We start from the raw sequence: 27,520 nt of genomic DNA, 5'->3' as shown, positions 1-27,520 counted from the left end.
TTTCCCTATTTTTAGTGTTTTTTCTCTATTTTCTTTGTATTTTCCCTTATTTTTTGCATTATTTAATTACTAAAAATTCAAAATAGGTTATGGGTTGTGGCCGTTAGTTCCTTCTTGCAGCAAAAATGAAAATTTAGTTGGTGTTCCTATTCATTTTCCCATTTTTATTATCAAAACCATCATTTTCCCTTGATTTTCCATATTTTACGTGTTTTAGTGTATTATTTTGAGTCACAAGATGCATATTTTTCTGATTTTCTGATTATGATCAACAAGTACTCATGGAAAACAGCAACATGAACAATTTTTAGCCCACATGAACAACACTTTATCAATCAAAAGCCATAAAATCTCAAATTTCCTTTGAAAAATTTGAATTACCGCTTATTTGCGTGTTTCGGGTTTCATGTCCATGGCTGCAAATCTGAAAATCAGCAGCACTTCATGCTCAGCACGATCACAAATCACCATTTCCAGCCCATGGAGCAATCCGATCCATGCCAAACAAGCCTCCACCATTCTTTCTTCTTCCTTCTTCTTCCCACATGAATACCCCCTTAGAAGAGAGAGAGGGAGGAGAGAGAAATACTAGATTTCTATCTTAGTATTCAGGCCATCAATGGAGGAGCGAAGACAGGTGATAGAGTCCACAGACAGAAGGGAATGAAGCCCCATAATCCATTAGGCAGGGTGTTTGTAACAGCCATGATGCCCTCTCTCCATCCATGGCGCATTTTTCGGCGCCTTCTATTGATCACGTTTTTTCATCTCTCTTCATTCTCTCTCCACGTTTTTTGCTTCATAAGGTGCATAAAATTTTTGGGGGGGGTCTAACTCCCAAAGGGCACACCCAATTTGGCCTCTCAAATGTCCACCTTTTCATATCTTGATCGTTTCCTTGGCCATTTCCCCGTCCGGACTCCAAATTGAGCTCTGAAAAATCCTGGGCGTCCGGCTTGGCATCCCGCATTGGCCGGTAACTCGTGTCAACCCGCACGACAGTCTGAAAAATTATAAAAAATCAACAAGCGTCGCTCGGGCACCTTTAAAGCACTTTGGCGCTTAAAATCGTCCTAGATCGAGCTGCCGCCTTTGACGGTGAATATTTTTCCCTTGATATTCATAATTTTTAGCTATTTTTAAGCACTTTCCGGCACCTAAATTCCACTCTCATTGGCGACCACGGGATAGGGCAAGTCAGCCCGTCGAATCCACGAATATATCTGCATGTAAACAACCAAAGAAGCATCAAACTGATACAAAACAAATATATAATAAAACTCAGCACAATGCTCCCCCTACCCCTGGACAGAACCAAGGCATGACATCCACAAGGAGTAGGCCTAGCATCATCTAATAGAAGATCCGAAGCGAGTCACTAACCAACTGCTCCAACAGAGCCAAACTAAAAAACCTATCAAAGAGGTTGCCCTAAGTGGTAGTCTGAACTACTTACCAACTAAAGACAACACAACTAGGAGCTCGTACAAGGCGAGGACTCCTATAGCCTGATCAAGGAGTATTTTCTTTCAGTACATTTCTTCATTTAGGGTTTTTATTTTATGAACATACTTGGGCATGTAAAAAGGAGGGAGCTGAGCGTAGTGACCCAAGGAGAACAGGGCATCGGCCTCAGGACCTATCTCGGCACCCAAGAACCTACCAAGCCCTCGCAAGGTGACACTTAATCCTTTTCTAACGCTCACTTTTATTTTCGCTCCAATCTTTCTTGTTTTGTTTTTTTTTTTTTTCCAGCAAGAAGCCACCCCTAGGAAGAAAAGGTATCAGCCCCAGGTCTGACTCGTCCCCAGGAACCTACCAGGCCTTCGCAAGGCGATGATCAATTGCTTATACATTTTCATTCCTTTTCTTTTCTTTGATAGGGGTTAGAACCCCTTTTTACACACCTTCGTATTTATATTCATCTTTTGGGATGTTCAGGGTTTCTTGGCATCATCATTATTATCTTCTAGCAGGCTTCTCTAACTGCCTCACAACTAACAAGAACTCCTAGAACGGCTGCCTAGCAGGCTTAGCAGAACAGGGTCACTAGAACTCCTTTCTAAAACAGGTCTTTTGACACTTAGCAATGTCTTTACAAGAGGCAATGACTACTCCGACCTCCCTCAAATATACTAAACCTAAACCTCAGGACTTCTTGCCTTGGACGCCGGTTCCCAATAAGAAACGAAAAACCCCTTAACAAGTACTCAACCACATATAACAAACAACCACAGTACTCATAAAGGATAGATATCACCTGGATAGGGCCACGAGAAGCGTCGATGCCGCGACAAAGGCTCCCTCCAAGCTTGCCTTCAAACCTGTCTAGCACAGAGCTTAAACAAGAGACCATTAATTGCACCCGCACTAAACAGACAACCGGCCCTCTTGGCCTAATGAAATAAAACACTTCACTACAAAACTAAATCGGCCCTCTTGGCCTAACGAAATCTGGAGGTAATATCCAAAGCAGCTAGCCTTCCTAGCTTAAAACTAGATAGGTCATTTTAGTCCACGTAATACTGATGTCCTTGGCATATATATCACACCCTCTCAGACTACCCAAGGTGCCAAAGATAGCATATCATAGGTCGACTAGCCCCATGCTACTCATGCAAGTTAGCTAAAAGCTTGATCTTGTATTTCTTTTTTTTTTTTTTTCTTTTTAATCTTAGGGTTTTCTTCTTGTAGAGCTACAAGTCCAAGCCTTTCCACAAATAACTCATCAATAAGACCGATCCCTTCTTGGGCACTATGAGCTAAATGAACAACCTTAGTGGACTCGCATGTCCCACATTTATTGTAATCCGAATAACCTGGTCATTCAAGCGGCTGAGTGGCTCCTTTGGGAGAAATAATCATACCTTTGTACTCATTCGAACCTCCTCTATTTGGGTTTTCACATAAATCAGTGATGCGACCCAAACTAGATAGAGCTTCAAGCCTAAGCATATCACATGGGTGTATCCCAAGGCAGTGTATATGGTCAGATGTATATCCAATCTCACCCTCTTGGGGGTTCAACAGAATATATCTAGATGGGATCCTTGGCCTTGCATCCGACATTCCTGCCACACTTTTGGAGATTTTGGGTCTCCAAACCCATCTCACATTTCCCTTAATATTCTTGCACTCCCTCAATTTGCTGCACTTGTCTAACGAACTCAATGCAAACTTATCCCTATGGCTAAATGGCCTCACATCCTTATGACCTTTTTGAAGCACATGTGGACTTTTAGCATTTTGCATCCTCTTTACAAAAGATGTCTTTACTTGTTTACGTCCATACTGCAAATTTTCTTCCATAAGAACCATGCTTTCACTAGAAGGAACAACATCCACCCGGAAGCATGATTCACTTAGAGATGATAAAGGTCTCTCAAGAGCCTTACTAGCAACAAAATTAGAACCACACACAGAATTCTTATCAACACTCATAGGCCCATTGGTACGATCCATATTGCCATCACAACTACCTTTCGTGGAAGTGTTGCAAGCCCTAATGGGACTTACATGGCTTGGCACCTGTTCACTGAGAGGCATGTCATTACTACTCATAAGATGACCATTTTTTGCTTTGAAATTTTGGCCACCAAGGTTCCCCTCATAGGCTACCTTGGTATCAACAAGTGAGCTGTTTTTTTGCAGAAATGGTTGGAAGCTAGGATGCACGTGTACTGAGCGGGGAAAACTCCAAAAGTTTTCCCAACATCTCTGAATATGACCCTCATAATCGATGGCATGCTTTTTTGCTTCCCTTAACGACTTAGGATTCCGCAGTCCCACTTGGATTTGCGTATTAATCTCTAAGCCATTCAGAAAGAGCTCACATAGCACATCATCTGGTAGTGCACTGGCTCTTCTTGGCCAAAGCCTAAGAATACTATCAAAGGCTCTAGCATACTCTTTAACAGAAGGATAAGACTCCTGTCTAAACTGCATAAGCTGCCCTAAGACCTGAATCATAGGGAGCTTCTTTTCATACTCATCTAGAAATCTATCACAAGACTCCTCAAATGATTTGATCGACCCTCTTGGGAGGTTCCAATACCATTTCCTTGCCTCCCCCTTTAGGGTATTGGGAATACAAGCATCCGATGTATATCGTCAAACCCACTTGCAATACAAGTTAGGTCGTATTCTCTTAAATGAATCATTCGATCCTCATTTGGCAACCCATAAAACACTGGGAGATCCCTATAAAGAGGAGGACATTTAGTTCTCCCTTTTGGGATCAAGACTTGGTCATAAAAATCTTCGTATTCCTCTTGACCTAATACCAGTGTATTAGGGTCTTTAACCTCTTCCATTTCCACCTTTACTGGTGTGGAAGAGTCACTAATTCCATGAACTTCCCTTTCCGCCAACTCACAAAGTGGTTTAGGGAGTCCAACATTATGCAATAGGGAATCTATCCCATCATCTGCTAGTGGTGTTCTAGTAAGCCTATTCTCATCTACCACCACTTTGCTAGAACTTAGGATAGGTCCTAATGAAATCTTCCTTACTAACAATGGTTTTCCACACACATGGACATCATCCAATGCTTTATGGATCTTGGCAATCACACTACGGTACCCAACTGCGTCGGGCACTAGCATCGGATGTATCTTTAGATCATAATCATCATGTCCTCCTATGTGCATATTAACCATCATTGTCACAGTCTTTTCTATGACATTATCATCATGAATTATCATAGATGACTGTGTCATCTTAGCACTACTTTCACTTTCCCTTTTTTCTAATCGCCATGGGCTATTAATCTTAGAGGTAGCTCCATGGGTATTTTCCCATAGGGACCCAAACTCAAGCATGGTATCACTTTCAGGGCAAAGGGTAAAATAGTCAATCACCCAACGTGTTAAAGATCCCACTAGACTGTTCAAGATAGACAAACTATCCTTTGGGTGTTGGGAATTTCTTGGATTGACCGTCATACTAATGACCAAAGTTTTTATCAGACTAACTTGATATCCACCACTTCAAGGCGGCTATCGACCAATAAAACTAACAGGTCCCTTATGAGACCAAGATTCGGAGACCGCCACTTATCGGCAGCTCCCGGCAGACGCACCACTGATGGACCTAAAAACGGGCTGGCACTGGCTCATGCACTAGCCGGGCCTCGTCACTACGCACAAGACAACCTCTCGGCCTCGTGGCCAGGAGCGTCTATCAAAATCTCTGCCTTCCTAAACATTGCGTTTGTAATACGTTGTTTGTAGTCCACTCTTCTCTCATCCACTACTCCTCAGAGGGAGTCCCTTACACATTGCCTAATGGCACGAAGCACAGACATAGGGGGTCCTCCAACGGCTGAATGCCGTCAACCCTCTGCGACTCTCCTACACCTTGGGGATTGGCCCCTCAATGCGTCGCTCAACATATAAACATGTTCGCACAAAATCCACTCAAGGTACCATTTAATCGTATACAGGAATGTACCATTGTCCTTACTTCTCTTTTCCCTAGACCCCACGACTAGCCTATGGCTTAGGGTGTCCTGTCTTTCACTCAACGTGGGTCAAAGTCCTAATGAAAGCAATTGTTGTGCATCCAGGATTTCTGATACCTTTAAATATTTCCATGATTTGTGCATATTGTGGATGCCAAGTGCTCAAAAAATTATGAAATCAATATTGTGCATATGTGGAAAACATCCTTTCAATGATTTTCAACTACCGTTCTTATGCGGCGTTGCACGAACCTAGCACCGAGGACACCCTCCTGCTACTATGCTCTTATTTTATAATTATTCACCGACCTATATGGCATGCACATAAAAACAGCAGTCTTTTTATCATTTTACTCCACATTTAGACACACTTTAACCACTCTACCCTCCCATCGATCAAATGTTGCATTGTTGTATGGATTTATAGGGCATTTTGCCATCATTTTATGTGTAAAAAGCAGGAGAAACACACTAGAACAAGAAGGTGGGGATGAACTGAGGCAAATCCTCATGCTTCAATCCCCACAAACATTCACAAACATTGTTCTTAATTTTCATTAATTTTCCGCACCCAAAATGCATTTTTCCCCTATTTTTAGTGTTTTTTCTCTATTTTCCTTGTATTTTTCTTTTTTTTTTGCATTATTTAATTATTGAAAATTAAAAATAGGTTATGGGCTATGGCCCTTAGTTCCTTCTTGCAGCAAAAATGAAAATTTAGTTGGTGTTCCTATTCATTTTTCCATTTTTATTCTCAAAACCATCATTTTCCCTTGATTTTCCATATTTTACGTGTTTTAGTGTATTATTTTGAGTCACAAGATGCATATTTTTCTGATTTTCTGATTATGATCAACAAGTACTCATGGAAAACAGCAACATAAACAATGTTTAGCCCACATGAACAACACTTTATCAATCAAAAGCCATAAAATCCCAAATTTCTTTTGAAAAAATTGAATTACCGCTTATTTGCGTGTTTCGGGTTTCATGTCCATGGCTGCAAATCTGAAAATCAGCAACACTTCATGCTGAGCACGATCACAAATCACCATTTCCAGCCCATGGAGCAATCCGATCCATGCCGGACAAGCCTCCACCATTCTTTCTTCTTCCTTCTTCTTCCCACATGAATTCCCCCTTAGAAGAGAGAGAGGGAGGAGAGAGAAAGACTAGATTTCTATCTCAGCATTCAGGCCATCAATGGAGGAGCGAAGACAGGCGATAGAGTCCACGGACAGAAGGGAATGAAGCCCCATAATCCATTAGGCAGGGTGTTTGTAACAGCCATGATGCCCTCTCTCCATCCATGGAGCATTTTTCGGCGCCTTTTGTTGATCACGTTTTTTCATCCCTCTTCATTCTCTCTCCACGTTTTTTGCTTCATAAGGTGCATAAATTTTTGGGGGGTGGGGTCTAACTCCCAAAGGGCACACCCAATTTGGCCTCTCAAATGTCTACCTTTTCATTTCTTGACCGTTTCCTTGGCCATTTCCCCGTCCGGACTCCAAATTGAGCTCTGAAAAATCCTGGGCGTCCGCCTTGGCATCCCGCATTGGCCGGTAACTCGTGTCAACCCGCATGACAGTCTAAAAAATTATGAAAAATCAACAAGCGTCGCTCGGGCACCTTTAAAGCACTTTGGCGCTTAAAATCGTCCTAGATCGAGCCGCCGCCTTTGACGGTGAATATTTTTCCCTTGATATTCATAATTTTTAGCTATTTTTAAGCACTTCCCGGCACCTAAATTTCGCTCTCAGGAGATGACCCTCCCGCAGCTACTCCTTGGACTTTCTTAGGCGGCATCGCAGTTGTAGTCCTTCGAACGTGGAAGCAGCTTTACACTCCTTTCCGAAATTCCACCGTCGCTTCAATACACTTCTTCTCTTTTTCGAGGCAAGGAATCGTTAAGGGATTTACCACGAGAAGGGGGTAATAAGACCTTTAAGACCTTGGTTTCTTCGGGAGGGAAAGGTTTACAAAGCCTAAAGAAAAGGCCCTATAGGGGTCTATACACGGTGAAAAGGGTGTGTGTGAGTGTGGTTTCAAAAACATATGAAGGGGGATCTTGAATGGATTTTTGGACACGGGGGGGGAGGTAAGATCCAAGCCAAGGGGAAAAGTGAAGGATGAAAGGGGGTTTCGAAAGGTACGAGAAGGGGGGCTTATGAATTTAAGCACGGGGGAAAAAGGTAATAAGACTTTTCAAGCCTTAGTTCCTTTTTTTTTGGGGGGGGGGTTCCATCCATAGGAAGGGAGCTTAAGGGGGAAAGGGGCTTAAGGCTTTAAGCACGGACGGAAAAAAAAGACTTATAAAGGCTTAATGACTTTTAACACGGGGGGGGGGGGGGGGGGGGGGGGTGGACACGGGGTGAAAAGGACTTAGGGGTTTCAAATCCAGGGGGGAAAAAGATGAAGGGTAATACAAGGGGTTTATAGGTTAAACATAGGAGGTGAATGGGCCTTTAAGAAGATAAACCCGGGAGGTGTGCATAGTATTGATTTTTTCGTGTAACAACAAGCCTCGTTAATTTTATTGAAAATTAGTAGTGTAACATGGTGGACATGGAGGAGGGAATAGGAAAAAAATGTGGATATATATGGGCATACTCATAAGGTTTGAAGATGCAAAAAGATATGTGGAAGCAAGTCACTAACCAAAGCGCAAGATACCACAAATAAAAGGAACAATTGATCAACTACCACATAGATGCGGCACCTTTGTATAAAAAGACAAAAACCATGATAAGACATAAACAATGATGAAAGGAGACAAGAAAAGGGAATTCGTATGGGGTTGAGAGATTAAATATTGGGGTGTGTTTGGTTGGCTGTTTGATAGCTATCTTGGTTTTTTGCCTTTTTTCTATTCTAGAGGTAAAATAAATGAAATAACAAGAGATTGTGAATGGTATTTTATCTTATTTTGGTTTTTTTGTGTTTTTTTCTTTATTTTAAAAATGTTATACAGTAAAATATGAAATGGAAAGAAAGTTGTGATTCTATTTGTGTGATGTTAGTAAGAAGTTGTATGAGTCTATTTGGGTTTTTTAGATTGTGCTTTTCATTAAAAAATAGAATCAATTTTCTTAGAGGAAGGAGTTTTTGAATTTTGCATTTAAGAATACATAACCTAAAATTAGATGAAACACATAAGAAATTTGAAAGGTTTCGTGTAGGAAGTATTTTTGGGAAAGTAAAACTAAGCTAGTTCATCCAAAAATCCCAAATGTTATATTGTTGAGTAATGGTCACAATATTTATTAAAAAGAAGAAAAATTTCACATACTCACAACATTAAAAGGATCAAAGGAAAAATAGGAATTGTAGGGAAACAAATAATTTGTTGGAATTTTCTATAGTTTGGACCATGTTTGGAAGTTTTTGTTTTTTAAAGATTATGTAAATTTGACTATAATGCAATATGAGAAGTTGACTCAAAAAATGAGCCACAAAGCCAACCAGGTCTTGGCATACTAGATTGAGTGTGGGTTGAGCTCCAAGGGTACTCGAGTTCAATTCTTCTGCATCCCCTAAGACACATTACAAAATCTATGCGCATCCAAAAAATGACAAGTAAAACATATGTTCAAATATATTTTTACTTTAAAAGTTTTAAATATATTAAAGATGAGAAAAAATAGATAAAACATACAAAGGGTGCTCAACCAATTGTTTCAGGCTTATGCATATGCAAACACATTGAGCAAACCACTTATAGTATGAGTTTACATGGGCTTAGAGTAGGTTCACAAGGTCAAAAGTGGGGGGGATAGGATGCTTCTATTTTGGTTGTCACCCCCTCCCCCAATAGCTACTTCCATATTTCCTCATATTTCATCCAGTTGACGTGCACATTTGGAGGGTTTATGTGCCTTGAGGTGGTGTAAGCTATCCTTGGTTCAGGAGGGCACACATTTTTATCTTGAAGGTGGTCCTACTAGGCAGCACCATATCTGACGAGACATGGATGGTATAGTTCCAATTGGTAACTGAAGCAATGATGGACTTGGATACTTCAACAATGTTTTTCTTGATCATCTCTTCTTTTTCTTGCTTGGAGACCCTATTCCTTCTCTTTTTGATCATGAAGCGTGCTTCCATTATGGCGAGAGTTCGGGATTTTCTTGCCACCTACAAGAGGCAATAAATTTTAAGATAGTGCAGAAGGTCAACATGTTTTTTATTAAATACTTGTTCATTTTGAGTATACTAGATCATCCACAAGTAGAGGCCTCAGAGCAGAGTTCAAAGAGATGAGGGGAGGCCATTGGCCTCTCCCAAGAAGAGTTCCTTCTAGGTTATATTATAGAGGTAACTCAAGAGAATGAAGTGTTGAAGCCAATGGAGATATTTCCTATTACAAGGGTGGTTGATGAATATACGTGTTAATGTTTCCTTGTCTTTGCAACATCTAGAGCAGAGCCCATTTCCTAGTCCTATTTTTTTTTTCATTCGTGTGTCCAGACGGCCTTTTGTAAGATTAGCCATAGTGGAATCAAGATTTTGGGGGGGGGGGATGTAGCAGGTCTGTGTCTATTGAAATCGATATTCCCATTGACACTAGTTCGAGTTAAGCAACCATCATCAGTTTATATTAGCAATTAGATAGGTGTTATCTTTCAAAGAGAAGGCAATGAAATGATGGAGGGTTTGTTTTCCCACCCATAGTCTTTGTATTAGACCTACCCATCAAGTTGAATCATAAGAGGATTAGCATTAGACCATGCATTTTTCCTTTCTTGAAACAACCATAAATCAACTTGGTTGAGTCTGAAGATAGTTTTCAATTCATCAATGTTCCTCCATTCTTTCCTGGCCACCCTATCCCACAAGTCTGTCCATAGTTTGATTCCTTTTTGGTTGAGTTTGGTTGCATTTTTGAATTAGGTCTTATCAATGGGTAGGAGAGAGCTACTTAGCCAAATTGAGTCTTTGCTACTCCAATAAAAGGGTTCATTCAGGTTTTTGTAGGGAGACAAGGGGTTTGTACTTTTGCCAGGATTCCCATATTCACATTAGGATCAAGGAGGCTTGTTTTGGTTTAAACTTGGTCTCCAAGAGAATTATGGTGTGGAAGGGGAGTTTCTCAAAGCCTGCATGACCTTCTACTCTGAAAGTCCTAATTTGTGTGAGAATGAGGATGGTCCAATCTTGTTCCTCATTCGGCAAGCACCTAATGATCCATTTTGCAATAAGATTTCTCACCATAGCACTCAAATCAATAATTTCGAGCCTGCATTTATCTCTTGGGAGTGTGCAAGTATCCCAAGCTACCTTGGGGGTTTTAAATTTGTTAGAATCCCCTCCCCATAGTAATTTCCTATACATGGCTATACGTTCAAGTATTATAAATGAAAGACTTACATTTACAAGGGACATTAAGTTTTCTTTTCAAAGTAATTTTGTAAATAAAATATATACGAAAACTAGTGCATGTGTTGATGAGATGGGTCCCCACAGTACGAAGTGCTCTCTCAGCAAAGGTGAGTAAGTAGGACTATTCGCCTCTTGCTCAATAATTACTTCCATTTTCCCATCCCTAAAAAAGTACCCCCTACTCCCAAGACATGATCTTGTAGCCTTTGAATGAACAATGTTTTCAAAGGTATTTTAATTAGAGCTTTTCACAAAAGGTTTGAAGATGATAGATAATTATCTTATCTCTTGGTCGAGACTCAACAAGTACAACAATGGCCATCATGTTGATGGGGGTGTGGAAGAAAAAAATGGCACTGAGGCTAAGAAATAGAGGATAACAATCGGGATGATCAAGAAGAGTTGAATGGAGGTTATTATCATGATGATCATGATGTGGAACGAGTAATAAGAGGAAGACAATGATGATAATGATGTGGATAAGAAAGAAGAGATGGATGGTGATAATTTTGGCAATGACTAGTTTGATGATGGTGACAATGCTCAAGTGCATGGCGATTGGGAAATCTCTTTGGGTCTCTCTCTTCCTTCGATGCATTGTTGACTAGCTACTCTTCCCTTCTCCATATAAGCATGAAGAGATGATTGTTATACAAATTCTTCTTCCTTATTTTTTCATGGTACACAAATTCTTTTTTACGTAATGCTATTCTTTGAAATTCCACTAAGTCCATTTGTGTTGAGGTCTTAGCATCTCTTCTATTCTGTTTGATGAAACCCATTATGAGAGCTTATAATCTATTGCACATTTGCATGGTATTGCATTGAGACTTTATCCTCCTCAGAGGCAAGTAAAAGATTTGAGCTATTAGTAAAGAAAGAATTTCACCATTGTTGCTCCTACTAGTTTTATGTAGTGATATGAGCTTACCTAATTTTATAAAAGGTCATACATGGGGTGGTATGCTATCAGATGTATAGAAATGACCTATTTGTATTTTACGTGATGTATTGTCACATGTAGTAATGCGGTGTCACATGTTTTTGCATAAACTAAAAACCCGTGGTAAAACATCTGGTAGGTAGGAATTTTTGTGTTTACTTCTTTGCGTGACTGTTTTTCTTGTTGTATTTTAGTTAGAACTTTGTGTTTGATTAGACTAGAAATTGTTTTTTTCATTTTTTTGGATTTTTTATGCATGAAAACTTGATTGTCTTGATCAAGATTGGTGTTATTTTGGATAGCTTTGAGTTGGATTTTGATTGTAGCTACTCAAAATCTGGAATGGGGTATACTCTCTTGCCAATATGTTTACATATGACATGGATTATGGATGCATGAGCACTTCACATTGCACTTGTTCGATACACTACACTTAAGGGTCATCTCCTAACTTTTTCAATTTCTTCCATGACATGGGTTGGGTTAATGCACTCTTTGCACCATCTTTGAGTACTAGCACAACATGATGTTCATTGTAGCTAGATGCACATGCACTTGAGAGAGAGCACCTTTTATTGTGCAAGCATTATTTCTTGCATGTCGTAGAGTTTGGATGTTCATCATTGAATTAGGAATCTCAAGCTTAGATGAAGAGGTGGTTGTGTAATATTTCCAGCTGAAAAATATTACGTACACACGTGAGTCTCACGCAATGACGATGTTGGCATTGAATATACAGGCAGTGCAATTGTACAATGTCCATTGGCATAAACAGACCAAAGAAAAAGTAACCGAATATCCTTGTATGAACCTCCTCTTGGGAAGAGATCATGAGGATAATATTGGAATTGTGGCAATTTTTTTAAAAATTATCCCCTCTTTCCCCCAGCCAAAGGTCGTGCTGGAGGAGAGGGAGAAAGGCGCTTATGACTAAGCATCTTGCTGGAGGACATAAGGGAGGGAATGGCCATGCAATCAGGACGCGTGGAGGGGGGAGGTACTTCTCCCTACCCTATAGAAACCCCCTGTGGGGGGGGGAGTAAGAAAAAAAGGAAGCACGGGATGCTGCCAGGCCAAGGGAGTGGTGGAGAGGCTGAAGGAGAGAGTCGAGAGCTGAATTGTGACATTGACGTGTGAGAGAGAAAGTAGAACCACCAGTCTGCGCCAGCTTCCATCGAAGGAAGAGACGTGGGGAGGAGTTGTGAAGTCTGCACCGCTGAAGCAAGACGCCGCCAGCCTTCCTCTCGTCCACGTGGGTTTTTCCACGACCCCCCAGAAGTTCCCAAAAGCTTCTTGGGAAGCTTCCAAAGGCCCTTAGGAAGCCCCCCTTCTTGTGGCTTTTATAAGGCCCTTCTAAAGTGGTTTTTATATACCCCCCCTGTGGGATTTAAGAACTCCTTCTCATGGGGATCCCCCAATTCTATTTTACCCTTCCCGTGGTCCATTCAAACCCCTTCCCGTGGGGTTCTACTAAAGCCCTATAATCTCACCTTGTCTTGGGGTTTAAAGCAACCCTTCCTGTGGAAATCCTCACTCTCGGGTTTCAAAACCCCTTTTTCATTTGCCCTACAAAGCCGTTTTTCAAAAACCGGAGTTTAAGCCCCTTGCATTCCACAAAATCCATTTAAAGCTCCCTTCCTTGGATTTTCATGAGCCTTCCCAATTGGTCCTTATAACCCTGGAATTTAAGCACTCTTTTCCCTCTTGCATCCCCCATAAAGCTCACAATAGCCGAGTTTTTCAGGCCCCTTTTCATAGCATCCCTACTGTTGAGATATCGAGCTCCACTCGTGATATGCCAGGGTGACCGTTGTGCATTTATGTCACCGACTTGTTAGCTGCAGATGGGGTTGGTACACCGCCCATGAATAATAGCTAGATGATAGCTATCCTTATATACTCTAGTTCGTGGCTTAGTTAGTATGCCACCTTAGTTGAGTTTGGTTTGAGACCCATATATAGGGTTCTTCTATTTCTTTGTACTAGAGTTCTTTTTGGCTTACACAACTAAGAAGAGGAAAACTGTTTTTAGCCTCCACGTGTGTGTGTATTCCCCCATTGTGCAAGAAAGAAAGCTACAAGTAAGACTCCTTCCTTCTCTCCCACAATCTTGACATGGTATCAGAGCCTTGTTCGTGGTAAGGAGCTCAAGAAAGCAAACCAAGTTTGCGGTGTTCTGGTAAGAGGACCAGTGTTGCTTTCATTTTTCTGTTTGGGAGCAAGTCTCTGCAGGTAGCACAGCTGAAAAGTGCAAGAGTGCATTGTCTCAGATTGAGACGCCCTTCGCAGTGTAGCAAGAGGGCAGTATATGCTGCAGGAGTGGGCTTTAGCCCTTGGTTGCTCTGTTTTTTTTATTTGAGGCCATTTCGAGGGCTGTTTTGGAGGCGGAAGTTTTCTGCACGCACTCAGGAAAAGGCCCAATTTTTTGTTGTGCGACCACTGTTCTACAGGTCAGTGAAAAGTTACTGTAGAAATTGCATCGTATGCCTGTGTGCAGAGACATTGAGAGTTACAGAATCATCCTTGTTGCCTGTTGATGCAAAATCATCACTAGGAAGTGACTGTGTGGTCAAATACCACTTTCGTCAGTCTTGCAGATTTGCCCTTGTGAGGCTGAAGCTGTGCTTTTTACAGTGACATAATTTTTTGCAGTATTCTGTAATGGCATCTGATTCTCTTTCACAGATTGTTTCTGAAAAGCTTGACAAGAACAACTTTCAAGCATGGAAGTTTAGAATGACGAATTTCCTTATGGGAAAAGGATATTGGAAATTCGTTGCAGGAAATGAAGAAGAACCAGATCTTCCTGATGTTCCCAATCAACAGCAAATGCAAGCATTTTAAGGATGGCATGAGAGAGCCAGGAAAGTTATGTACTGGCTGTCTACTCTGTCAAAAATGCATAGCACAAATACACAAGCCAGGAAAATGCAGCTCAAGCAAGAGTTGCACAATGTGCAAAGAGAAAGTATGAACATCAATGACTACCACATGAAGGTGAAGAAGATTGCAGATGCATTTGCTTCCATTGGGTCGCCAGTGGAAGATGATGATTTAGTTTCTGTGACCTTGAATGGTCTAGGAAAGGATTATGCATAATTCCAAACATCCATTTCCGTCCATGAAAGATTTCCTGATTTTGAGGAGTTGATTGCTCTTCTAATTTCTGAGGAGCAGAGAAATGGTGGTGCATCTTCTTCAGGAGGGACTTCAAAAGAAGCTGTCTTCTACTCAAATGCTGGAAGAGGTAGAGGCAGAGGTAGAGGAGGCCGATCTGGAGGCCGTGGTAGAAATCAGAATATGCAGCAAACTCAAGAAAACCAGTCCTATGGAGGAGGACATGGTAAGTCTAGAGGCAGGGGGAGCCAAAGAGGTCGTGGTGGATGGAAAAGAGTCCAAAATGCAAACAGCAATGTTGAATGCTACTATTGTGGTAAAATGGGTCATATGGCTAAAGACTGCTATAAAAAGCAGAATGTCATCATGAATGGAAAATTACAATAAGAGAATTATGCATCTTCTAGTAGACAGGGTGATGATAGAAATGAGCATTTGTTTATGGTGCAGCACATGACCAATTCTGTGACAAGTGCAGAAGAAAACAATGATGTGTGGTATATTGACTCAGGTGCATCAAACCACATGACAGGTCATGCAGAATGGATGCAGAATGCAAGGAAAATGAAAAAACCAGGATTTGTGAAGACTGGTGATGATACTGCACATCCTATTGTACAGATTGAAAAAATTCCTTTGTCTATGCAGGATGGGAAAAAGAAATACATGTCAGATGTATTTCATGTCTCGAATATTACAAAGAACCTGGTTTCTGTTGGTCAAATGGTTGAGCAGGGCTTGCAGGTCAGATTTAATTCTCATGGATGCTTTGTTGAGGATATGAAAAATAAAGGTCGCTTGATAGCAAAAGGAAAGAAGAAGGGCAGAATGTTTACGTTGGATGCAGACATGCCTGAATTGAGTGCAGCAATGTTTGCACATGGGACAGGTGTAGTTGCAGATATTGATATCTGGCATAAACCATTGGTCATGTTAATGTACAGCAACTTAAATCAATGCAAGCCCAAAATATTGTTGCAGGATTGCCTAAATTCAAGGTTGCAGAAATGCATAAGGTATGTGAACCCTGTCAGTTTGGAAAACAGGCAAGGAAACCATTTCCTAGACATGTTCAAGAGAGTAAGAAGCCATTGGAATTAATCCACTCTGATGTGTGGACTACTAAAGCTACATCTCTTGGAGGCTGTCATTATTTTGTCACTTTTATTGATGACTATAGTAGAAAAGTTTGGGTGTATTTTATGAAAAAGAAAAGTGAAGTTTTTCCCTCTTAAAGCTATGGTTGAAAAAGAAACAAGCCTACAAATAAGATGTTTAAGGTCAGATGGAGAGGGAGAGTACCTCTCAAATGAGTTTGCAAGGTTCTTGCAAGAGCATGGCATAAAGCAGCAATATTCATGTAGTCATACCCCACAGCAAAATGGAATTGCAGAAAGAAAAAACAGGCATATTGGAGAGGTATCTCGTGCCATGCTCAATGAAAAAGACTTGCCAGATTTTTACTGGGCTAAAGCAGTTGCTATAGCAGTGTACATAATGAACAGGACTCCCACTGCAGCAATACATGGCATGACTCCAGAGGAGAGGTATACTGGTAGGAAACCATATATTTCTCATTTGAAAATTTTTGGTTGCATTGCCTAAATTCATGTGCCAGATGAGTTGAGATCCAAGTTGGATCCAAAAGCTGAGAAGTGCATCTTTATTGGTTACTCTCTGCAGACAGAAAGGGTATAGATGCTATAACCCTTCTACTCGTAAGTTTACAGTGAGCAGAGATGTTGTTTTTTATGAGATGAGTAGTTGGTATAAACCAGTAAATGTGATTGATAATGTAGATGCACAAAATGGTAATGCTGCACAGAATTCATAGTAGCAGTCACAAGATATTAGTGGACTTGGAGTGTTCTCTAGCAGTGGTTCACATTCTTCGCCATGGACAGGCAGATTGAGATCAGGAGAATCTTCTCAAAGCAATGCAGATAGTGGTATGCAGGTATCACAAAAAGGAAAAGAGAAGGTAGATCAGCCCATGTTTGATGTGAATGCAGGTTACTCTTATGTGGATGGTGAATCCAGTGGCTCAAAACAAAGCATTGATGATGAGTTGGGTATTCCTTCTATTGTTACACCTGGAGTAAGGAAGACCAGGGATGTTTTGAGAGCACCTGGGAGTGAACCTACTTTGCGTAGGTCTACTAGAGCTAGGTATCCTGTGGATAGGCTGAAATATGATGGATTTACAGCCATTCACTATGCATATATGGTCAAAGTGATACAGGAACCAGAACCCACTTCTTTTGAGCAAACCATGGGAAAAGAAAAATGGAAGAAAGCCATGGATGACGAAATGGATGCCTTGGAAGCAAATACTACATGGGAATTGGTACCTTTGCCTAAAGATAAGAATGCAATTGGTTGTAAGTGGGTTTATAAGGTGAAACACAATGCAAATGGTTCTGTGAATAGATACAAGGCAAGATTAGTAGTCAAGGGGTATGCACAAACATATGGCATTGATTATGAAGAAACATTCGGTCTGATTGCAAGGATGGCAACCGTAAGAGTAGTCATTGCTATGGTTGCATCAAAGGGATGGTCTTTACATCAGATGGATGTAAAGAATGCCTTCTTGCATGGTGATTTGCAAGAAGAGATCTATATGGAGCAGCCACCAGGTTATGTGTATGCTATTCATCCTGAGTTTGTTTGCAGGTTGAAGAAAGCCTTGTATGGCTTGAAGCAAGCACCTAGAGCATGGTCTAACAAGATAGGACAGTATCTCGTCACTATTGGCTTTCAGATTTCCAAGATAGATTTCTCACTTTGTGTGAGAAAAACAGAGAAAGGTATTATGCTGCTTGTCATTTATGTTGATGATTTGATTATCACAGGTGATAGTGATGAAGATATCCTTCATGTGAAAATGCTATTGAAGCAGAAGTTTGAGATGAAGGATGTGGGAGAGCTGTGTTATTTCTTGGGCATTGAGGTGATTAGATCACCAAGTGGGATACGGCTCTTGCAGAGGTAATATGGATTAGACATGCTGTCCAAATATGGGATGACAGGCTGTAAGCCTATTTCAGTTCCTTTGGAGCAGAATGTGAAGCTGAGCGCAGATGCAGGTGAGCTTCTGGAAGACCCTACTATGTACAAATGCATAGTAGGAAGTTTGATCTATATGACTATTACCAGGCCAGATTTGAGCTATGCTGTTGGATTGGTAAGTCAGTTTATGCAGGCTCCAATTTTAATGCCGCATTTGGATGTAGCTAGACACACACTCAGGTATGTGAAGTCCACATTGCAGTATGGACTATTTTATGAGACTCGGGTTCAGATACAGTTGCATGGATACATTGATGCTGATTGGGATGGTAGTATTTTTGATAGACGATCTACCAGTGGATATGTGTTCTCTTTTGGGAGTGCTGCAGTCACTTGGAGAAGCAAGAAACAACCTACAGTTGCCTTGTCGAGCACAGAGGCTGAGTACAGGGGCGCAGCAATGGCTGCATGTGAGGTAGCTTGGTTGCATAAGCTACTTTATGATATGCATCAGCCTACAGATGGGCCAGTTGTCATTTATTGTGACAACATGAGTAGTATACACTTGGCAAATAACCCAGTCTATCATGCTAGAATAAAGCACATTGAGGTGCATTATCACTATGTGTGGGAGAGGGTTTTACTAGGTCTTATTGATCTAGTTTATGTGAGCACAGAGGATCAGGTAGCTGACATATTTACGAAGGCATTGGACGCAGAGAAGCTACGCAAGTTTAGAGACCGGCTTCGTGTGCAGGAATTGGGATTGAGCTCGAGGGGGAGTGTTGAGATATCGAGCTCCACTCGTGATATGCCAGGGTGACCGTTGTGCATTTATGTCACCGACTTGTTAGCTGCAGATGCGGTTGGTACACCGCCCATGAATAATAATTAGATGACAACTATCCTTATCTACTCTAGTTCGTGGCTCAGTTAGTATGCCACCTTAGTTGAGTTTGGTTTGAGACCCATATATAGGGTCCTTCTATTTCTTTGTACTAGAGTTCTTTTTGGCTTACACAACTAAGAAGAGGAAAACTGTTTTGAGCCTCCACCTGTGTGTGTATTCCCCCATTGTGCAAGAAAGAAAGCTACAAGTGAGACTCCTTCCTTTTCTCCCACAATCTTGACACCTATAAAGTTTTTAAACCCCGTTTTCTTTCAAAGCCTTCCATTACAAGCCTTTTAAATCCATTGTATCCCTTTTCATGAAGGCCCTATTATATCCGAAATTTCCAATTCCCTTTTTCCTTACATTTCCCAAAGTCATTTTTTATGAATGTAAAGTCCTAATCCTGAAATCGCTACTTCAAGGAGGAAGCCCATAAAGCCTTCTAAAGCCTGATTCCGAAAGACGGTGCAATCGGTCAAGGAAGCCGAATCACAAAGAGAGTTTTGCATGCAAAGGAGATGGGCCAAGAACATAAGTCTGCGGCCAAGGCAAAAAGGTCGAAGTCTTGATGGCTCCTAAGAAGGCACAAGGCACAACCGCAGGAGAATCATCTCCTAACATCCATGTGGACATTTCATCACAAGTCCAGGTTTTCTTCCTAATTTTGATTCATATCGTAATATAACAATTGTGCATGGATCATTTATGGAATTAGGATGCGCTTTTTTAATTGAAATACTTTGGCTAAATTAAAGGAAATAGCTTACGATCAAAGAATTGGTCATTTGTATTTTTCAAATAAACGAATGAAAAAAGAGCATAAGATCTCTATGCATTCCTAGCAAGTGGTTTTTTATGCATTACAAAGTAACAAATTTAGATCAACTAAAGATCATCTTTATAAAGTCAAAATTATTATTGTACACTTCGATTATGCATGGAAAGAATAAATCGCATGTCACATTATTAGGTACCTTTCCTTCGAAATGATTCATTAAAAGAAGATTGCTAATAATCCGTAGGAATTTCAAGGCATGAAAATGGTTCTTGAGCTGCATGAAGTAGATTAATCTCTAGGAAATTGACATAAATCTCAATCAATTACGTAAGTAGTTATGAAAGGTTGTGTAAAATCAGCATGCGAATAATTCATTCAGAAATGAAACTAGGAAAAGGCTGCATGGTTCATTTTAGACATAAAACGCTAAAGCGTAGTAGCATGAATCTTGATTACATGTTATAGAAGGATCAATAGGAATTATGCCATAAATTAACATACACTTTGATCCTAACCATGAATGTTAGGGATTGTAAATCTAAACATACATAGGCAATAAATTGTGTGCTTACGAGAATGGTATCATAATGCAACTAGTTTTTCCCCTATTTGATCAAGACAATATCTTCATGAATAGACAAGTAAATTGGTTTACCCTAAACACCTAAAACTACGACGGAATCGCTTAGGAAGGGTTAAATCGATGCAACATATCCCAAAGTGCTAACTAGGGTTTAGCACGTTAAGGACGTGACCTAGTCATACTTATTGCCAAGACGAAATTGTCGTATCCCTAAAGACCTCTCCACATTCACAGAATGTAGGGACAATAGGACATACTTGCAAGAAATGATCTAGGGTTTCTACCCTAGGATCGCTCGCTAAAAAGAGGAAACTCGATTTGAATTTAGAACCCTAGGATCAACAATGTCGGCCTAGTGCAACCAGGAACGGATTGTCATGAAGACACCCTAACCTTGCTTCCTACCTAATCATGATTCCGTGATTAGAAGATGCCATTTGATGGGCAAAATAGTCCCATGGATTAGATGCGACACTGGTGCAACATGTTGCAAAGTCGCATGATCTTGTGATTTGATCACAAGGGAATAGCCAAATCCTCAGAATGAGATTGGCAAATTCTTGCGCAAGTTTATCTTGCAAGAGGACAAGTAGTCATCCTAACATAGCACATTTCTTGGGAAAAGAACCGAGATAGGGGATTAGATAATTTCTTGGAAGCAAACGACCAATCAATAAATTGGAATAACATATTTACTGCTAACAAAGATTAAGGTATTGGTAAAGTTGGGTTAATAGGGTACGACCCTAACCCAAGGACATAAGGGTTAACAAACAAACCCTTGGGAATCTTTCGAAGTCCCAATTGATCCCAGATTGAGTGTTAGATGCATTTGGAAAGAAGGATTCACTCCTTAGCAGTTGGCCAAAATGACGACCACTGGAAATGATTGTGCTTGTAACAATTTAGAGAGCACTGTTTTGCTTTGTTTGCTCAAAGAATTAAATGATGAAAAGATATCTAATGCTTCAGGTTGAAGGCCTGAAGGGAGAGGCAGCCTTAGTTACCCCCGACTGTCTGCCTAACCCTAACCAAGGGGGTTGTTAACGGCGCTGGGAAGGTGGACCGAACCCGCCGCGTAAAGTCTCTCCGTTGAGCGCTACTTGGGGCAGGAGGACGCTTGGGTGCCAGGGGGGCTCTAGCCATAAATCCCTCACCTTCCAGGCCCTGCACAAAGAGGCCAACGTGACTCGAGATTGGATCTCGAGGTCCACATACTAGTCTACGGGAAGAATCTTGGATTAGTAATCCCTGTGGATTGCTAGATAGCCTTCGGATGGATTATAGATAAGCCTGCGGGCTGGACTTTATAAATGTATTTCAAAGATAAATATGATAACCTGTTGAAAAGAAACTTGTTTGACATTGCTTTTCTATGTCAAGTGCTATGATTACGTGAAGGAACTGGTGCCTAACGGGCTAATTAAGGAAGCTGCTTGATGCATGTCCAACTAAATGTGGTAGGTAATTAGATAACTAAAACAACTTGAGGAAAGTGCGGTGGATGTGGCCATGGGTCCGTCGTACAGATGGGTGGTCCCGGTTGGCCGAGAGCTTTTCTCAATCATGATGGACAACAAGAAGATCGTTTCAAAGGACACGAATAGCAAGGGCGCTGACCTAGATTCTAAGTTATAATCATCCCGATTTACACTGTTTTAGGGGAATGGAATGGGACTATGCATTATGGCAGAGAGGTTGAGCCTTGCATCCCTCTCGTTTCCCATTCTCCTTAAACCAAGTGCAGCGTGAATCCGCTTCGGCCCTGGCGTTTCTGTGTAAAGTAGTTCGCTTGGGTTCGACGCTAGTTGCCATTTAGGAAATGACCATTAGGAAAAACCATGATTCAGGTTGGTCCTAAGTGGGAACGACCAGAATACTTCTGCTACGTGACAAACGCGGAAAGTTCTAGATCGCAAACCCCATGACATTCCATGAGAGTGCTGGGCGAAGCTTTCTAGACCTCCTTTCCGATGGACTACTAAGACGTGTCCTAAAGGGAACAGGTGGACATGTTACAGGTTGGGCGAGTTTAATGGTTGTGAATGATTCCTTCAGTTGTTGTAAGATGGGTTTTCTACTTGGTCAATATCATGAGAACCACTATTGTCCTTAGTGATTGAAAGATTTGCATGGGTGGAGCACAGTGTAACAAATTTTCCTTCCACTAAGTGATGAGAGGTAAGGTTAAGGAGCTAATGAATCAACGAACTATGTCTGCATTCATGATGCACGGGCACTTGTAGATAGACTAGGCACTAATACTTCACTTCATTTATCATCTTGCATATTGCACTTATTGTGTGTTTGGATGGCATGGATTTCAACTTTGCACTTTTTTTCAAAACATGTGTGATTGAGCATAGCATTCATATTTAGAAGCATGTTGTTTGATAGGACACTTTGCATTGAATCAATAACAAGTACTTCACAGAAACAATATTTTGGAAGATACAGGCTTGAAAGATATTTGATAGATTTGAAAACGTCTAATGGCAACTATGAAAGAATAGGATTTCTTGGAGTCGTGGTGGTGGATAAAATTCATTGGGGTACTTGTTTGCATATGACATATGATTTTTGACACTGAGAAGTGCTTAAAAATAGCAAAAAATTCCAAATTTCAGGGGAAAAATAGACTTCTTCGAAGGCGGCAACTGCAATTGGTTCGATTTTAAGTGACAATTCCCAAAAGTGTCAAGGAGAGGAAGTGGGAGAGAGAAACAGGAGAGAGAAGACTGCAGAGAAGAAGAAGAAGAAGAACAGAAGAGAGAGAAAGACAGTTACGAGGAGAGAGAAAGACTAGAAATAGAGAGAGAAAGACTAGAAAAGAGGGAAAGAAGACATGGAAGCTTGGAGAGCAAGGTGAAGGAGAAAGAAGACTTGTATATTTATCAGATAATGAAATATTAAGTCTCTCTCACCTTATATACCAGCCAGTGTAGCTATTATTTCCCCGTTATTAAATCCCCCTCTCTTACATTCCATCCCCACCCGAAGGTTTTTGCCCTTAAAAACAATTTGGGAATGTGTGATAACTGGGAGGGGCCGATCAGAGTACTACTCTGTGGAATTATTACAAGGGTATACTGATGAATGAAGAGGTATTATTGTGTATGATGGGCTGTGGGGTATGTATGATGCATGGGCCTTATTGGGGGGTTATAAACATGAGTTTTTGACCCAAATATCTGGAGTAAATGCAAACTGCAGACAGCGGACAGCATGTTGTTTACTACAGGACCTTGCTGTAGTAAATCTGTCATAACTTTTTGTGGGAGACTCCAAACGGGGTGTGATATACATCAAAACAAAGCTCTCAAGAAGTACTTTCAGCCCATGTATGGTATGCCTTACTGTCAGTAGTGCAAAAAAAAAAAACTGCTTTAAAACAGAGTGTTGTCTACAGTCTGTCTAGGGAAAACTAGGGCCATAGTTAGCTAGATTTCAACCAAATCTACTTCTAAAAGGTATAGGAACTCTTCCAAAACTGAAACTCTCCTCCAAGAAGCTTCCTCAAGTGGTAAACCTTGCCACTTAATCAAGTATTCCATGATCGAGCGAGAGCAAAACCTCTTTTCCCTTTGTCCTATGAATTTTTCGGGTATGTATTGAATGATGCCTTCTTCATCTATTGGTGGGAGTTCCTCAACATAGTCCACGGCTCAGCCAATGAAGGGCTTCAACTGACTCACATGGAAGACATTATGGATCTTGGTAGATGGGGGTAATGCCAATCGATATGCCAAGTCTCCCACTCTCTTGTGTGTGCCAACTTATTGCTAGACACATGTTTAAGGGAGGCATATCATGACTTAGGCACTTTCGAGAGCACTAAATCCCCATCTTGGAACTCCACATCCCACCTTTTGTCATCAGCATAAAGCTTCATTTGATCTTGGGCTCTCTTCAAGTTAGCTTTACACTGCTGAAGTAAGGCTTGCATTCTCTCCAATTCTTCCTTGCTTTGTGCATTTATTTTATCATTGAAGATCACCATAGGAAGGGGCACCTTGTAGCCATACAAGGCCTCAAAAGGTGAAACTCCAATGCTAGCATGTGTGGAGTTATTATAGGCAAACTCAACCAAGTGCAACCATGAGTCCCAAGCATGCTGCACATCATGACAAAAATGCCTCAAGTAAGTTTCCAGCGATTTGTTGACCCTTTCTGTTTGACCATCTGTCTGTGGATGGTAAGCAGTGGAAGGTGCTAACTGAGTGCCCATAGAGCTGAAAACTGCCCGCCAGAAGTTACTCATAACTTAGCATCTCAGTCATGCACAATGACCTGTGGTAAGCCATGCAATTTGAAAACATATTCCATGAATTGGCTGGCTACTTGAGAAGCATTATACTGAGTCTTCGTGGGAATGAAATGGGCTGCCTTTGTGAGTCTGTCCACAACCACATAGATGTTGTCCCAACCTTTCTTGGTCAACGGTAGGCCAGTGATGAAGTCCATAGTGATGTGTGTCCACTTGCCTTCAGGCATAGACAATGGCTGAAGTAGACCAGCTGGTTTTAAGGTGCTGCCCTTGTTTTGCTAACAAGGCATGCAGCCGAGGACAAAGTCTTTCATATCTTTCCAAAGGCCCTTCCAGTAAAAGCTTTTAGCAAATTTTTCATAGGTCTTAAAGACTCCCAAATGACTAGCTATGAGGGCTGAATGCATCTCCTGCATGATTTTTAGCTTGAATGGGGAGGTATGAGGGATGGCAATTTGGCCATTATACCATAAATGCCCATTTTTCAGCTGATAGAAGAGTTTTCCACAAATTGTTCCTGCTGTAATTTCTGAAATGCATTGCTAAAATTAGCATCTAGTAGGTAAGCCTCCTCAAGCTCATGTATCCAATCACTATGTAATTCCATGATAGCAGAGACTTTACATGTCCACATTCTAGACAGGGAATCAGCCACTACATTTTCCTTCCCACGAGTGTGGGTGATGTCAAAGTCATAGTTTTGTAAGGTGCCTACCCATTTCCTTTGCTTTGGAGTCATATTCGACTGAGATAAGAAGTACTTGAGTACTCTATGGTCGCTTTTCACTCTAAATTGGCTGCATACAAATAGTGATGCCATTTCTTGATGGCATGAAGGATGGCCAGCATTTCCTGATCATAGACATTCATAACCCTCTCATTTTTAGCCAGCTTTCGGCTCTCAAACGCTATGACCCCACGTTCTTGAAACAAAACTGCATCAATTCCTCTCCCATTGGCATCGCACTGAATGGTGAATTCCCTAGAAACATCAGGGCATACCAAGATAGGGGCTGCACTAAGCAAATCTTTCAGCTAATTAGAGCTTATATTTGCCAATGCATCCCAGAAAAATGCTTCTTTCTTTAGCCTATCAGTGAAGAGATGCTACAATAGTGGCTACAATAGTGGCATAGTGCCAAATGAATCTCCGGTAAAATGAGGAGAGACCCAAGAATCCTCTCCAGGAGGTGGTATTTGCAGGTGTGGGCCAATCTCTGACACACTGCACTTTCTTTGGGTCGGCTCTAATGCCTACTTCACTGACAATGTGTCCCAAGTACTCAACCTCAATCTGCATGAATGAACACTTTGTCTCCTTAGCAAAGAGTCTATGATGTCTAAGTATATCAAATATGTGCCTCATGTGCATAAGGTGAGCTTCCTTTGAGCGGCTATAAATGAGGACGTCATCAAAAAATACCAATACAAATTTGAATAAGTAAGGCTGAAGTATTTTGTTCATGAGGCTTTGAAACGTGGCTGGTGCATTAGTCACAACAAAGGGCATGACTAAGAAGTGGTAGATCCCACGATCGGTCCTGAATGCAATCTTTATCTCATCCCCTTCACGCATGTGTATCTGATGGTAGCCGGATCTCAAATCAATCTTTGTGAAATACATAGCTCCCTTCAAATCATATAACAGGTCATCCACCCTAGGAATAGGGTATCTATTTCTGAAAGTGATCTTATTTAGATCTCTTTAATCAATGCACATCCTGAAAGTGCCATCTTTCTTTTTGACCACCAAGACAGGTGATGCAAAAGGGGATGAGCTAGGCTCAATGAATCCCATATCTACTAAATCTTTGACCTGCTTGGCCACTTCTTCTCTTTCACATTTGGACAGCCTGTAAGGGGGTTTATTGACTGGCTTGGAATGGGACTCCAAATCAATGGGATGATCAACCGCTCTCTTGGGAGGTAATGTTGTAGATAGCTGAAACAAGTCACCATACTGTGCAAGTAGAGCCTTAAGGGCTGAATTATCCTACATTTTTCGGGATTGATCTGTGTTTTCCTTGTTTAATTGCAGCACAAAAATCTGGGAGCATTTCTTGAACTCTTTCCTGAGCTGCTTGGCTGTAATAAGCTGAAACTCATTGCCATTTTTAATTCCCTGCAGGTGAACAAGCTGTCTAGCCCTGAAAAACTGCATCTACAACAATGAAAAATCCATGGAAATGGTGCCCAAATTTTTCAGCCAATCGTAGCCCAACACAATGTCTATTGGTCCCATATTGAGTGCAATCAAATCCACTTTCTACTCATAATTTTCAGCAAGCTTAATAGGTGCAACTGCACATACATGAGTACTAATTTCCTCACTCCCATTGGCCACTTGCACCCTCATTGGTTGCTATAAATCAGAGACAAAACATTTTAGCCTATCCATGACTGCTCTATTTATGAAACTGTGTATGCTACCACTATCTACCAAGACAAATACATCTTTCCCATGAATCTTGCCTTGAAGACGAAGAGTGTTGGGGCTCTTAGATCATGTCCAAGCATCCAGGGAGACAGTACAAATAGTGGCAGCAGCATGTGAATCATTCTTATCACCCATATTCACATCCACATGACCGCCGGGGTCAAATGGGAAGGTGTCAGCCGGGTCAAAGAATTCTTCTTGCCCACATTCCTCTTCAACATCAAAGTTGGTGTCATCCCTCATGGTGCATGCATCCATTATTTGTTTCTGAACATCTTCATTTGCTTTGTTTTTCCCCCTGTTACCCGCCATGTCTAGGTGTAGTCCCGTGAGACCACCTGTCACTGTTTTGGCCATAACCAGAGCTAGACAACTATGATTAACTTATTTTTTTGTTCAAAATGGAGGCAGTAATGCCCTCTTTGAGATGATATGCACGCATTCCCATGTTTTATGTAGAATTTTTTGTAATCAGAATTGTGGGACTGTTCTGTGCAGTCCATCACCCTGTCCACACCTAGGAAAGGCCTGTTGTGGGCTATAAGTACTTTGTATGCTCCAAGTGGGTATCCAAAACTAAATGAAGTTCTTGGCAAGGCCTAAAGGTACTCTCCAAGGTCAGCACCTCAATTCTTGGGAGTGGCAACACCT

The 27,520-nt window shown here is 41.1% G+C and overlaps 1 pseudogene; it reads right to left on the bottom strand.

Moving 5' to 3' along the window:
* Positions 1-27,181, bottom strand: part of LOC148014760 (mitochondrial succinate-fumarate transporter 1 pseudogene) — a 47,327-nt pseudogene extending 20,146 nt beyond the window's left edge.
* Between the last annotated feature and the right edge of the window lie 339 nt (positions 27,182-27,520).

Source organism: Lygodium microphyllum, chromosome 25 (genome assembly GCF_053477565.2).
Source record: "Lygodium microphyllum isolate KBCC chromosome 25, Lygodium_microphyllum_v1.1.10, whole genome shotgun sequence".
Classification (NCBI taxonomy): domain Eukaryota; kingdom Viridiplantae; phylum Streptophyta; class Polypodiopsida; order Schizaeales; family Lygodiaceae; genus Lygodium; species Lygodium microphyllum.
Note: the sequence above shows the minus strand (reverse complement) of the source record. Positions and strands in the feature narration are given on the sequence as shown.